Here is a 12,962-nt window from a genome sequence, read left to right as displayed (position 1 = left end):
AGTCATTTATTTTGCTTTATAATTTTCTCCCTGACACTTTTCATCTAACTATAATATATGAGAAGTTAATTAATTAATTAATTAATTAATCAATTAAGACTAATTGAGCCAAGGGAACAGGCTGGCTTCAGGAAGGGATACTCTACAATGGATCCCATCCATGTCATCAATCAGGTTATCAAGAAATCCACAAAGTACAATAAGCCTCTCTATATGGCTTTCATAGATTACGAAAAGGCATTTGATTCAGTAGCGATACCAGTAGTCATAGAGGCATTACGTAATCAATGAGTACAGAACGCTTGTTGTGGAATAAGAGACGGAGAACTTTTAACTTATGGAAAAATGACAGACGTCCGTTCGCTTCGAGCGCATCAAGAAGACTCATATTTTTGACTAGAAGGTACGGGAAAGGGGAGAGAGTAGAGAGAAAGGGAAAGTCACAATACACTGTGCCAAACAGGATTTCTTGCACCCCGCACGTGCAAGCAACCCGCTCCAAACCTGAAAGGCATCACCGCACCGCCCGTCGCTGTTCGTAGAACGCGCCCGCCAGTAATTTGCACGCAGTTTGAGGGGTGTCAAGTGTCCGGCGCTTCTGCCACAGCGACCTCAGCAGTTAGGTGGGGAAGTCCTCTTCGCCACATCGTCGGCGGCCCCCAGAGCGGGGGTGCTTTGGCTCCATAATGGAGGATATACAACAACGCTTACGTAAATACCTTGATTCTACAGCTACCTTAAATAGGTTCTACAGTGGTTCTACAGCTACCTTAATTCTACACAAGTAAAGCAGCAAGATACATATAAAGAAAGGGGTCAGACAGGGAGACACAATCTCCAATGCCATTCACTGCGTGCTTGAAAGAAGTATTCAAACTATTAACTTAAGCTGTGAAGGCTTAGGAGTAAGGATCGACGGCGAATATCTCAGCAGCCTTCGGTTTGCCGATGACATTGTTCTATTCAGCAACAATGCAGGCGAGTTACAACGAATGATCGAGGACCTTAACAGAGAGAGTGTAAGAGTGGGGTTCAAGATTAATATGCAGAAGACAAAGATAATGATGAATAGCCGGGCAAGGGACAAGAGTTCAAGACCGCCAGTCAGCCTCTAGAGTCTGTGAAGGAGTACGCTTACCTAGGTCAATTAGTGACAGGGAAACTTGATCATGAGAAGGAAACTCATAGAAGAATAAAAAATGGGTTGGATTGCATATGACAGACATTGTCAACTCCTGACTGGAAACTTACCATTATCATTGAAAAGGAAGGTGTACAATCAGTGCATTTTACCATCGCTGACATATGGGGCAGAGACTTGGAGACTGACAAAGATGCTTGAGAACAAGTTAAGGACCGCGCAAAGAGCGATGGAACGAAGATTGCTAGGTATAACGTTAAGGAGACAGAAAGAGAGCGGTTTGGATCAGAGAGCATACGGGTAAAGACAATATTCTAATTGACATCAAGAGAACAAAAAATGGAGCTGGGCAGGTCATTTAATGCGCGGGTTAGATAACCGTTGGACCATTAGGGTTACAGAATGGGTACCAAGAGAAGGGAAACGTAGTCGAGGACGGCAGAAGACTAGGTGGAGCGATGAAATTAGGAAATTCGCGGGCGCTAGTTGGAATCGGTTGGCGCAGGACAGGAGTACTTGGAGATCGCCTGGAGAGGCCTTCGTCCTGCAGTGGACATAAAGCAGGCTGATGATGATGATGAATTATGTAATTAGGCGGAATGAAAAAAAAACACTGAGTAACTCCAGGCGACGGCAAACAATACCTTGGTTCTGTCCGGCTACGTGGCATTTGCATACTTTAAGATCTTGGTTCATGATACTACGTATGATCACAATCAGAATTTTAAGAAACTAAACAAAAAAGAACTGGAACATAAAAAATATAACGGCAAGAAAAGATAATAAAAAAAATAATGACTTCTTATATTACAGTGTATCTATACTACAAAATGGTACCACATATAATGATTCTACAAATATATTATACACTTTCTCATTCGATAAGACAATTATACTAACCCCAAACATCCACATAATATGTCAACGTCCTTATCCGAAACGCTGCATTTATTACCCTGCACGCCTCTTAGCAATGGATCCGAGGAATATTAAGAAACAAAAACCTCAGACAGACACAATTATGATTTATTAGAATTTTTTTTTTTTTTTTGCATTTGCGCAAAGAAAATTTTTTTAAAAGGTTCGTGGGGGGGGGGGGGGCGGAGTGAAGAGACTTGTGTGACCTAGCTCGCAGAATCGCAACCCAATTTCCAGCGAAGCTGTTTCTTTCGAGCAGTTGCATCATCAATTTCGACTGCCTATAATTAAGCCACACACTTGAAAACGTTACCCACATATGATCCATGACATGGACTCCATTTCGTGCAAACTTAGGTGGACTCTGGAATAACCGAGTTGCACGGTAAGGCGACACTGATTACACCAGTGGCGTAACAAGGGGGAGGGAGGGGGGCACCTGCTCCACGACCTCCCCCCCCCCCCAAAAAAAAAAAAAGAGTGGGTTAGTATTCAGTATGCGACATTCAGTATGCGACTGATGTCGCGTACAAAGTTTTCCCTCTTGATCTCACCGCGGCTTGGCTTTGTTCCCATGACGTCCGTGTCTCCCGCCTTGAGCCGTAGTGTTCGGCTCCAGGATGGCTTTTCCGCCTCCGAGGCTGATGTCACACTAAAAACAGATCGCGGACTGCGTCGAAGGCGAGGACACTGCCCACACGCACTGCCCACCGTTTTGTCCATCGTGTCTGTCGCTAAACATATTGTGAATAGTCTTCTCATATGCCCCGCGTTTTTCTCCCCCCTAATGTCGAACACATTTTCCAAAACTACAGCATGGGGCGCATATGGCGAAAATCGGCTTGGTCAGGTCGATTACTTGATGAGGCAGACATATTACTCGCGCGGCAAATCGCAATGTTCAGGTAGCTAATTGAAGTGTTAACTAATTACCTTTTTTTTTAATTTTTCACTTTAGGGCGCATATTGCGATTGCAAAATTGAAGCCTGTAAAGTCAAGTGTGCGAAGCAGAAATCCAAAGACTAGCACCAGTTTTGATATATAAGTCCTTGCAAGCTTTTGGGAAAGGGTTAACGGGAACGCGAATGCATTTTGTGGCTAATTTAAGGACGGATATGTTGAAAGTGGTGCCACAGTCTTAGGATTTCGGGCCAAGCGGGCATGGGACGTGACTTCGCTACCATATTCACCTTCAATGTCGCTATTTCATCGTGCGCCTTACATTGCATAATTAGAAAGTTAATTAGTGAATCTTACAATTAGCTGATGTCGTTTATTAGCCGCGAAAACACTGGGAAAGTAAAGTGCTGTACGCTGCAGGTATACCCGCCCCGGTGGGCCACCGGCTACGCGTTCTGCTGCTGAGCACAAAGTCCGGCCGCGGCGCGGCAGCATTCCGATGTATAGGTGGAAAGCAAAAGCGATCGCGTACCGCGCGTTGGCCTCTCATAGCACCTGTGTTGCTTTGGGACGCTGAAGTCCATCAATAAACCGTGTCACTGCCTAGTAATTTACACCCCTAAGGGTGTTTGGAAGTGTCGTAACTCACCCCGTCGCGTCAATCAAACCAGGGTGTCGGATCGAAAAAATATATATTGTTGCGGTTTGGAGAAAAAAAATAATGTATAACGGTTCGCAAACCGGTTCGCAAAACCGGTTTGGCCAGTCCGTTTTATCCTGTCCCATGGCGATACAGTACCATGGACTTGTCCGCATGGCTCATGCGCAAGTTTCATAAAGAGGAGACAGAAATTTACGTATGAATTGCACAGATACGGGAGAATTTTCATGCACATATTAAAGACGGAGGTAATTATTGAGGATCCCTGCGTCAGCGTATAAGGTCTGCGTAGCTTCCACGGAACACAACTGGCAGGGCCGACTTCGGAAGCGCAAGCGTCTCTGCCGAGGTGGCCGTATAACTAAGTTACCAGCACTTATATATCTGTCACAGCAGCAGAATGTCACAGCAATTTTCGTTTTGCTTCAATTTTGACTACATGACTGGTGGTTAGTGAACCGTGGCATGTGATCGATGGTGTCGAAGACAGCGCCCCCCCGAATCCACATTGCATTACATAAATTACAGTTTCACACTTCTAGTCTGTAGCAAAGAAAGAAGCCAGCATTTGACATTTCGCTCAGTTTGCTGTTTTTTCTTATTTTTTTTTAGAAGCAGGCAAGGACATAGATGCGTCTGGACGATGAACAAGGACGGTTTGTGCTGAATCATACATCCTTACTGTGCATTTGCACGTGGCGCGTAGTCTTGCGCTGGCTCAGGTCAGACAAAGGAGTCAAAAGCAGTCCCATTGTGCTGCACGAACAGTAACTGCCCAGCTCGAAGAGCGTTGTACTCTGCTTGGCTAAGCACCAAACGTGCGTTGAACCGTAACACGTAACAAAAGCAGATTTCTCGTGCCGTTTACTGGTGCGGTTACCACTCACTAGGAAGGTGACTGCATCCATTAGCGACCGCAGTGTTGTGCGTGGTTACAACAAGTAATGCGGCTGAACTCGTTGGTATCCCTCCTGAGAACATCGTCGTTCCCGCTCTCCGCGTTTATCTACAGTTTATCTAGCTTTAGTAAGAGATTGACCTAACGGCCATATTGGGAAGGTCACCAGAAATTTTGATTACGTGGAGTTCCTAAACAGCTTTTGGGCCGCGGAACACAACTGGTATGACCGACTTGGGAGGTGCAAGCGCCTCTACCGAGGTGGCCGTATAAGTTACCAGCACATATATATCTGTCACCATTCTCGCACACAACGCAACTCGTGAGTAGTAACAATCTGCTAGTAAGGCAGTGCGCCGATTGAACAAGCAGTTATTCGAACAATTGCGCAAACTATTGAGCACCCGTTGTAGCCTTATATGCTTGGACCGTTTCGTGCGAACCGGTAACCGTTATTACTATTATTATTTTTTTTTCCGGTTCAGGTTTGGTTCTTGTTCAGACACGTTACTAAAATATCGGTACGTGTTCGGGTTCAGTTCCGTTCAAAATTGCTGTTCGGGTTCGGGTACGGTTCGACATCCGGATTGTTACATCTTTCTGAGGGAACCAGTCTTTCCCGTATATACGACATTATAAAATGATGTTATAACTATTTCATAATGAAGTGGGGCCGATGTAAACACCGCGGGCAGGATAAAATGGTCCAAACGGTATGCAATCGAGAAGTTCGTATTACTGCCGTTATGCTGTAAATACGTCTTTACTGAGGAGGTGACCGGGTCACGGGTACCGCAGATCTGCTAAGTACAGATCAGCTAGCAGTTCTTTCATTCATTATACAACACACGTTATGGAAAAAAAATTCTGTACTTAACCATACAGCGTACAAGCGCGCTTCCAAGCTGGAATGTGCACACGTTATCTATTGCCAAATCCTTGAGGACGCTCAGTACTTCATCGCGGGCATTCCACATGGTTATAGAAGAACGGCATAACATTGAACCGCAGATAAATACAACTCACAGAAGGTACTTTAGATGGAAGGAAAGCAAAAAGGAGCACAACACACAATGATCACTGCGCGGTATATGAAACGCGGCGACCCTATCGGTATTCGTGTTTATAGCCGTGCTTTGCGAGACACTGGTCGGTCCGGTGACCATCTGTGTGTTCCGTATAAATACAGGGTTGATTATGAAGTATGACTCCCTTGGCCTCCTTGGGGCAAGGGTGAAGGAGGGGGGGTCGCATTTCAATGGGGGCGAAGTGCAAAAACGCCAGTGTACCGTGAATTGGGTGCACGGTATAAAGAATCCCAGCAGGTCAAAATTAATCGACCGTCCTCCGCTACGTCGTGCGCCTCATAATCAGATGGTGGTTTTGGCACGTGTACCCTAAAAATTAATTTTTCTTTAGATGCGTGAGCTCAGTCGAGGTGGGTAGAAGCCTCAAGTGAGAGACTGACCGGTGGTACACAGCCGAGCACTGCACGGGCGTGCCACAAACAGGTAAAGCCCGGGCCCGGCCCGAGCCCGTCGCTCCAAGACCGGGACAGGGCGGGCCCGCTGGAGGAACTTACTCTATATATACTTGCCTTAAAAGCGTGGTGGCCTCGGCGGTGTATTCTAAGACATTACGATAAAGCCACACGCAGTGACAATAAAACACAGCGAACAGCTTTTTTACTACATAGCACGTGCGCAGCTAACCTGAAAAAGCCGACAGATGTAAAACGTGGGTTAAAAATTTCTGGCAAAGCAACTTTTTTCTGCACAAGCGCGCAGAATTCGTGCGTGCACTTTATGTTGTAATCACCCAGAATTATGCACACTAGCGCGATATGTGACAACTTCGCCAGAAGACGAAGCACTGACAGCGATAACGAGGTTTAGTGTTGCGCACTAGCTCCTCGTACGACGTTTTAACAATGCGCGGAGGCGACATATGGCGCCATACGCAGCACGCGAGACTACTGCTGCTGCTGCGCAGTAGGAACGGTGACCTCTGACCTGCCGTGTAGCCACTACGCTGCAGCGTGAAGAACGTTGGCGACGGCGTTAACTGGTGTTGCGCCTCGATGGCGCACTCGATGAGAGAGAGGGAAAATTGGAAAACATTTTGGCGATTTGCACCGCTAGATTTAGCTCGACGTTTACTGCTCTTTCCACCAAGACCATATATAGTGTATGCACCACAGTGCGGTGAGGAGACAACTTCTCAGCATAGGAACGCTAATGTGTGAGCGCACAACGCTAGTGCTGCAGCTGTAGAAACCATAACGCTGCCCTGGCTACGGCAGAGCCGATTGAGCGAAGCGCGAGGGTGATTCACTTTGTTACATAGCGTGTACTATATAGCTCTGTCTCATACCCTTCGTGAACGTGGCCTGGCTTCGACGCCTTTATAGCTAAACGCAACCCTCCATGCGCGGGCTAGGCATGCGCGTCGATAGTGTGACAGCACGACGGCGGCGGCGCGAGCAACTTAATGCTCGAACGCGTATATTCTAACTTGGGCACGAAAAAAAAAATTAAGGTGGGAAATGTACTGCCATACCAACCCATCTCAGCCCACGTAGAAACAATTCTCACAGATAAATTCAGGGCTCGCGAGGAACACTGCGAATACAGTTAAGGCGGAAGCTATCTATGCGTACTGCGACCATAGAGTTATGTGGTGCAATAAACAACAACAAAAACGGCGAAATGACAGAAGTGGAATAAGATAATCGCAACCGCGAAAAGCGGTAACAGCCAGACCTCATCAAGAGCGTTTTGTAGCACGTTCTCGTCAAGCCCGACTTATTTGTTCCTCAGCCGAGTTCTGCTGGAAAATGTATTCTCATTCGAAATTGATCTCTTCCAACCAGGACTTCGCAATAGTTTCCAGCCCGCTGATGCGACCCTTGTGGCGTCGGAAGTGGACTGGCAGGGCGGAGGTTCGGCGGCAGCTGGTGCACACATCAACATGAGATAACTTCATCGCATACGCACGAACGCTCATGTCTATTAGGTCTAGTTAACGTCAGTGCCCTCTTTTGTAAACACTTAAGTAAGGTAGGCACAGTCGAACACCGTGAGTCGAACGAAGTATCACCGTTGAACTCGTGGGCGTCCATCTTAATTGGTGCACCTTCACGAACATATTAAAGCAGCAGCGGTTTCTGTATACGTTATTGCATATGTCTCCCTTCATTCCTCTCAAGCAACTGTCATTGCCAAAATATTGAAAGAGTTTGGCTGTCAGGATCGAGAACGAAGTAAGACGGTTTCGCGATAGTGCTTCGAAGTACTGCGTCGTACTGCCTGGTACTGCCTCCGTTAAACAGCAAATACCATGGCGACGACGTCAGACAAGGACTATAGGAACGACACACCGGGAACGACGGCGCACCTCACATGCTTCTTTTTTTCTAACAAGCATACCTATCAACGGCAAAAAAGAAAAGACAGGCAGACGAGTGGAGAGCGAGGGGAATTGTGTACGCTCGCAGAGAACCGTTGGGTGCTCGCCTTATCGCCGCCTAGGAAGTGAGTCGAACTTCGGACCCTGACCGTTTCCTACGCCGAAGCCCCGCTGGCGCCGCTGCAGACACAGCCCGCAAGCGGCCGGAAGCCGACGCTGCTGCGCGACAGTCCCACAAGGAGCTTACTGCGAACGAGATCCACCTCAGCGTGAGTACAAAAGCTACCATTGGACGTGAATGCGCGGCGACTGTATGCATATACGTTTGCAACCATATAAAGGCCGTTCTCGAGGGCTTGTCAGGATACGACCAGCTGAACGGAGAAAGCAACACAGGTGCGCCTCCATCGTGAGGACCGCGCTCGACGTCGCTCTCTCCGCTCGGGTGCCGAGCCGCTCAGCTAATGTATTTACATGCGCTAAGCATCCGTGGCGCCATCTCTTCCGCCCGCGCTGCCCATATACTGCACTGGGTTCGTTGCGGTGGGGCGTTGGCTTCGGCAAACAGCCCGCGGCGCCGCTTCTGCTCGTTATTTGTTGCACGCGAGAGGTCGTGCTTGTTGACAGGGCTCGCGGACACGTATACGACGGCCACGCCCGACCGCGATGCTGCCATCTCGCCATTAGGGCGACACGCGACTGTAAGAAGGCGAATTAATCGTATGATCGCTCACACTAGAGCAGTGAATGGCCTGCGCACCCACTAGAGTACATCGCCTAATGTTTTCGTCACGGGCCCAGAGCACGGATCCTGCATGACGTGTCCTCCTCTAGAAAACCGACGCCCAGAAAGAACAATATGCTCCGCGCGTTCTGCTTCTTTAATGGATCACTCAAGTGTTGTTCTATAACCTTGTTTACAATGAAAAAAAAAAAAGTTTTAGCGCGTTTGGCTGAGTGCGCGAGACTGCATATCTTATCGAAGGCAACGCACATTCGAGACCTATCACCGCCATTGCGCGCCGCATAGCGACGACGCGCTGCAACGTGATCACCAAGGGTTTTGTCACGGTCTCATTGTTTTGAAATGATAAAGGCGAGGGGGACAAAATTCGAAGGTGAATGCTCTCGAGCGTGTTTGTGCCGGTTTTTCTTTCTCCCGGTTCAGTTTCATATCAGTGGTCTCGTGTGCTTAACCGGTCGAAAAGCGGGAGAAGTCTCTTTAGCCGCGCCTTTCTGGGAGAGCCTGCGATCGGTGCGAATGACCGAGACAGGAAATTACACCCCGAAGCTTAATCTTCACCAACGCTCCCAGGTCACGCTCCACTTTAAGTGGCTTACCGCTTTCTTTGTTTCATTTTTTTTTAATTCTTCCACCCTCTATAAATTCTTGAGCGGAAGCATACGTTGCGCTCGCACCACGAGTGTCATCCATCGACCATGTGTTTATGCCAGAAGGAACGCTGTCGCAATAATAATAATAATAATAATAAAATGTGTTTATGCGCGTCCCGCTCCTGGGAAGACCTCTCAGTGCGCATAATATGCGTCACCACACATCCCACGCGGCGTGAAACAAGCTCAAGAGCGCGTCCTTGTACACAAGGGGCTCCCTTGGGCCTATCGATCTTTGTGTCACGTGCCACAGGCTCTCAGAAGCGTCGACACTGCCAGGAGTATACGCCTATTCGCTGGCGTATTGACAGGCTCAGACGTCTAGGCGCAAAGCACCAACGCCGAAACAAAGACGGCAGCTTTAATCCTTTTTAGACGCGCTGGCGTTGACAACTTCAGTCGGCGACAAACTACGCGAGCATACATGCATGAAACATGTCGGCGAGGTTAGTACGAGTTACACAGCGTTATTTGCACGCGGAAAAAAAACGTAGCTTCGAACGGTTTTACCATGTGCTACAATTGCGTTACAAGTGCTACGCGTTTGTTGCGTAACTTCATGCGGCCACGCCAACGTTCATCGCAGTAACTGACTGAGAGTAAACTTTGTAAATGTGCTACAATTATAGATTAGCTGACTGCGACATACTACACACACACACACACACACACACACACACACACACACACACACACACACACACACACACACACACACACACGCACGCACGCACGCACGCACACCGATAGAGAGAGAAAGGCTGACTGTACTTCTTTCGCAAAATTCATGTGGGCTGGAACACATTACAACTAGCGGGTGTTAGAATAGCGATGTTTGCGAATCGACTATTATTATGTTCTTTTCTTAGAAGAAATACTGAAACAAGGAGACAAAAAAAAAAAAACACTCTCCACAAAGGAAAGACGCTTTCTGGGAATTAACTGTATAGAATGTAAAGCAAGAACACCTGGCACTATAGCGGGACAACCTATTCCCATACCATGTTTACGGCGCTGTGTGTTACCGCGGCTTGTTGGGAAAATCTTTCTTGTAGCATATGTATACAGTGACTGCATTCAGTTTAGCGACTGCCGGTTTCAAGGAATATGAAGGAGAGACAGAGAAAAGAAGAAAAAAATCGCACTGAAAGAGAGGGCCTGTTTGTTCGGTAACCCACCGGTCTTGCGTGCCTGCACCCGTTCGCGTGCCTGAGCTGGACTGTACGTTCCGCCCTATAAATGCTGCCGCTCTCCCCTGCCTGAAACGCGTTCAAAAGCAGTCAGCCAGGCGACGTGAAACTGTCCAGCGGCGGCAGCCAGCGAAACCCCGCTTGGTTCGCGACGGGGGAAACAAAAGAGCGAGCATGGGCGGCGTGCCCCCCTTTGAGCCCTCGGGAGGCGCGCGGTTCCTCCCTGCCCGAGTGAAACAACACTGTGCGGCACTCCTTGAGAGCGCGACGGCAAAATGGAAATACGTCACGCCTCCTTTACGCGGCGCTCTGTTCACTTAGCCTAATGCGACGCTGAATTATTTAGGGCACGGCTCTGCGGCAAAGAGAGCTATTTAATCAACTTGCCACCTGCGCTACGCCTACGCGGAACGGTATATACACTGACCGATCGTGCTCTGAGTACGCTACCAACAGCGGTAACTACACACCCGCGAGCAAGCAAGACAGTACGAGCCATGATCTCTGCATTAAAGGTAAACCATTCTTCGCAGCCTAGACACGAGAAATTCACTGGAGCAGTGTGGTCTGCGCAGAACCAATTCTCAACCTCAGGCTATATAATCAATTCAGGGCCCGCATTTGTAGAGAGAGAGAGAGAGAGATGCGAAATAGGGGGGGGGGGGGGGGGTAACCAGACGACAAACATCCAGTTTGGTACCCTGCAACGGGGAAGTGGTAAGAGGAGACGCAAGAGCCTTCGTAAAAACAGGCTGTGGTCAATCGTGGGTATCGGACGTATTATTAGCGGACGTATAATCGCGGCCCACGTCGAGGTGGCACTGTAGTGACCACTTATCCACTAGAGGATTCACGGACTCGAGCAGATGCGAGGCACAAGTTCGGTTGGTTCCATTCATCACACGACGCCCATGTAACCGTGTGAGATATAGTGCTATAGTGAAGTCGCATCGGCGATCGCGAACTGACATTTTTGAAGACGCGACTCGTGCAGAAACTGTTTTGTAAGTTCGTAGAAGTGGTGCGCAGTCCAAAAAGACCAACGGACATGTGCATTGCGTCTAATACATTCAATGTGCGTTTATGTTGCGCTGAAACGGACGCCGCACCTGCATCGAAGCATTCGCGCCATTGCGTTGCATTTGCCTCGTTGCGTTACATTTGCTTGAACATTTGCGTAAAAATTTAAGAAAACTTCACATTTCCCCACATGCGTGGAATCCGCTGATATTCTCTCTCTTTCTCTCTTTGTCTCACTACTTATTTAATTACTTATTTTACATGCGCCATCGCAGGAAATCACTTTAGAGGAGTGGTAAAAAAAAAAAAAAAAACACGCGAACGAAATTAAGGCGTATACGGCACAAAACAGATAAGAGCAAGTCAAATAAGTAATCCGATATCCAGAATGCGAGCACAAGTAAACAAAGAAAGATTCACTAATAGGTCATCTGATTATATTGCACAAAGTACAATGAAACAATATAATAATGTGTGCGCTAACGCACTGTGTTGTGGAAGCGGAAGACACTGTAAGGCTTTATGTCACGTGCGCTATAGGCGCCTCTTCGTTGACTTAATCGGACAAAGAACTTCGTTTTGCAACGTCTATAGGTGCGCTGCAGTGGTGACGTCAGCCCCGAGATACCGTATGCGTTTCGAGGCAGATAAATCGCAAGAAACACGGACAGCGGAAAGAATGAGGGCATACAGAACGCTACTTCCGACTGCATTTATTGCGCAAGAAAATCCGCATATATGCGTTCACCATTCATAGCCACCGCACATGCGTCAGAAAACATTCCATACCTAGACAGCTGACTAATACCGTTGCACATCGAGGCGACGCCTGAGCGGCACACACGGATGAAAACACGCCCACATAGAAAACAACGTCGTGAAAACAATATTAAAAAAAAAAAAAAAAGATTTTAGCTCAAGAAAGGGAGATCGTCGAAAGGATAAACTAGCAATACAAAAATTGTATAAAAGGAAACTAGCGCCATAAAACGCTAAAAAACGCTTCCCTAACTGGTGGTAAAAGTGGTGGAAACAACCGAGGCGCCAAAAAGGCAGCGCGTGCGTAAAATCTCTAGGAAGAGGAAAGAAAGAGACAGAAGAAAAAGAAGCGAATAATCAAAGGGGCTGGTGAACTGTATCACTTATAGTGTTGCAGATAGTCGAGAGCTCGTTCCTCGAGAGCGACACAGAAGCGACACAACACAGAGAGCGACACAGCACTATAGTTGCTGACGCAACTATAGTGCCAAGTCGTTCAATCCATGACGCTTCAAAAATTTACATTTTATTATGTATGCTTTAAAATGTATGCTTTATTATGCAGTTTTCTTTTACGGCTGGTGCTTTTACTTGTTGCGTCTAGTATACCGGTGCTTTCCTTTCTTTTTTTTTTCGGATAGATTTTAAACAAAGAGAACGCACATAGCTAA

The 12,962-nt window shown here is 47.5% G+C and overlaps 2 protein-coding genes across 5 annotated transcripts in view; one reads left to right on the top strand and one right to left on the bottom strand.

Moving 5' to 3' along the window:
• LOC126546183 (oxysterol-binding protein-related protein 6-like) overlaps positions 1 to 12,962 on the bottom strand; it is a 157,768-nt gene that overhangs the window by 96,832 nt on the left and 47,974 nt on the right. The window lies entirely within an intron of this gene.
• LOC126546192 (uncharacterized) overlaps positions 8,090 to 12,962 on the top strand; it is a 37,009-nt gene continuing 32,136 nt past the window's right edge. For 2 of the 4 annotated variants that reach the window (XM_050194338.3, XM_050194342.3), the window contains exon 1: positions 8,090 to 8,196. The gene's annotated coding sequence lies outside the window, so the exon portion shown is untranslated. The remainder of the gene's footprint in view (positions 8,197 to 12,962) is intronic. The other 2 variants (XM_050194341.3, XM_055061554.2) reach the window with 2 other exon arrangements.

Source organism: Dermacentor andersoni, chromosome 1, assembly GCF_023375885.2.
Source record: "Dermacentor andersoni chromosome 1, qqDerAnde1_hic_scaffold, whole genome shotgun sequence".
In the NCBI taxonomy this organism is placed as follows: Eukaryota; Metazoa; Arthropoda; class Arachnida; order Ixodida; family Ixodidae; genus Dermacentor; species Dermacentor andersoni.
This window is presented reverse-complemented; position numbering and strand designations above follow the sequence as displayed.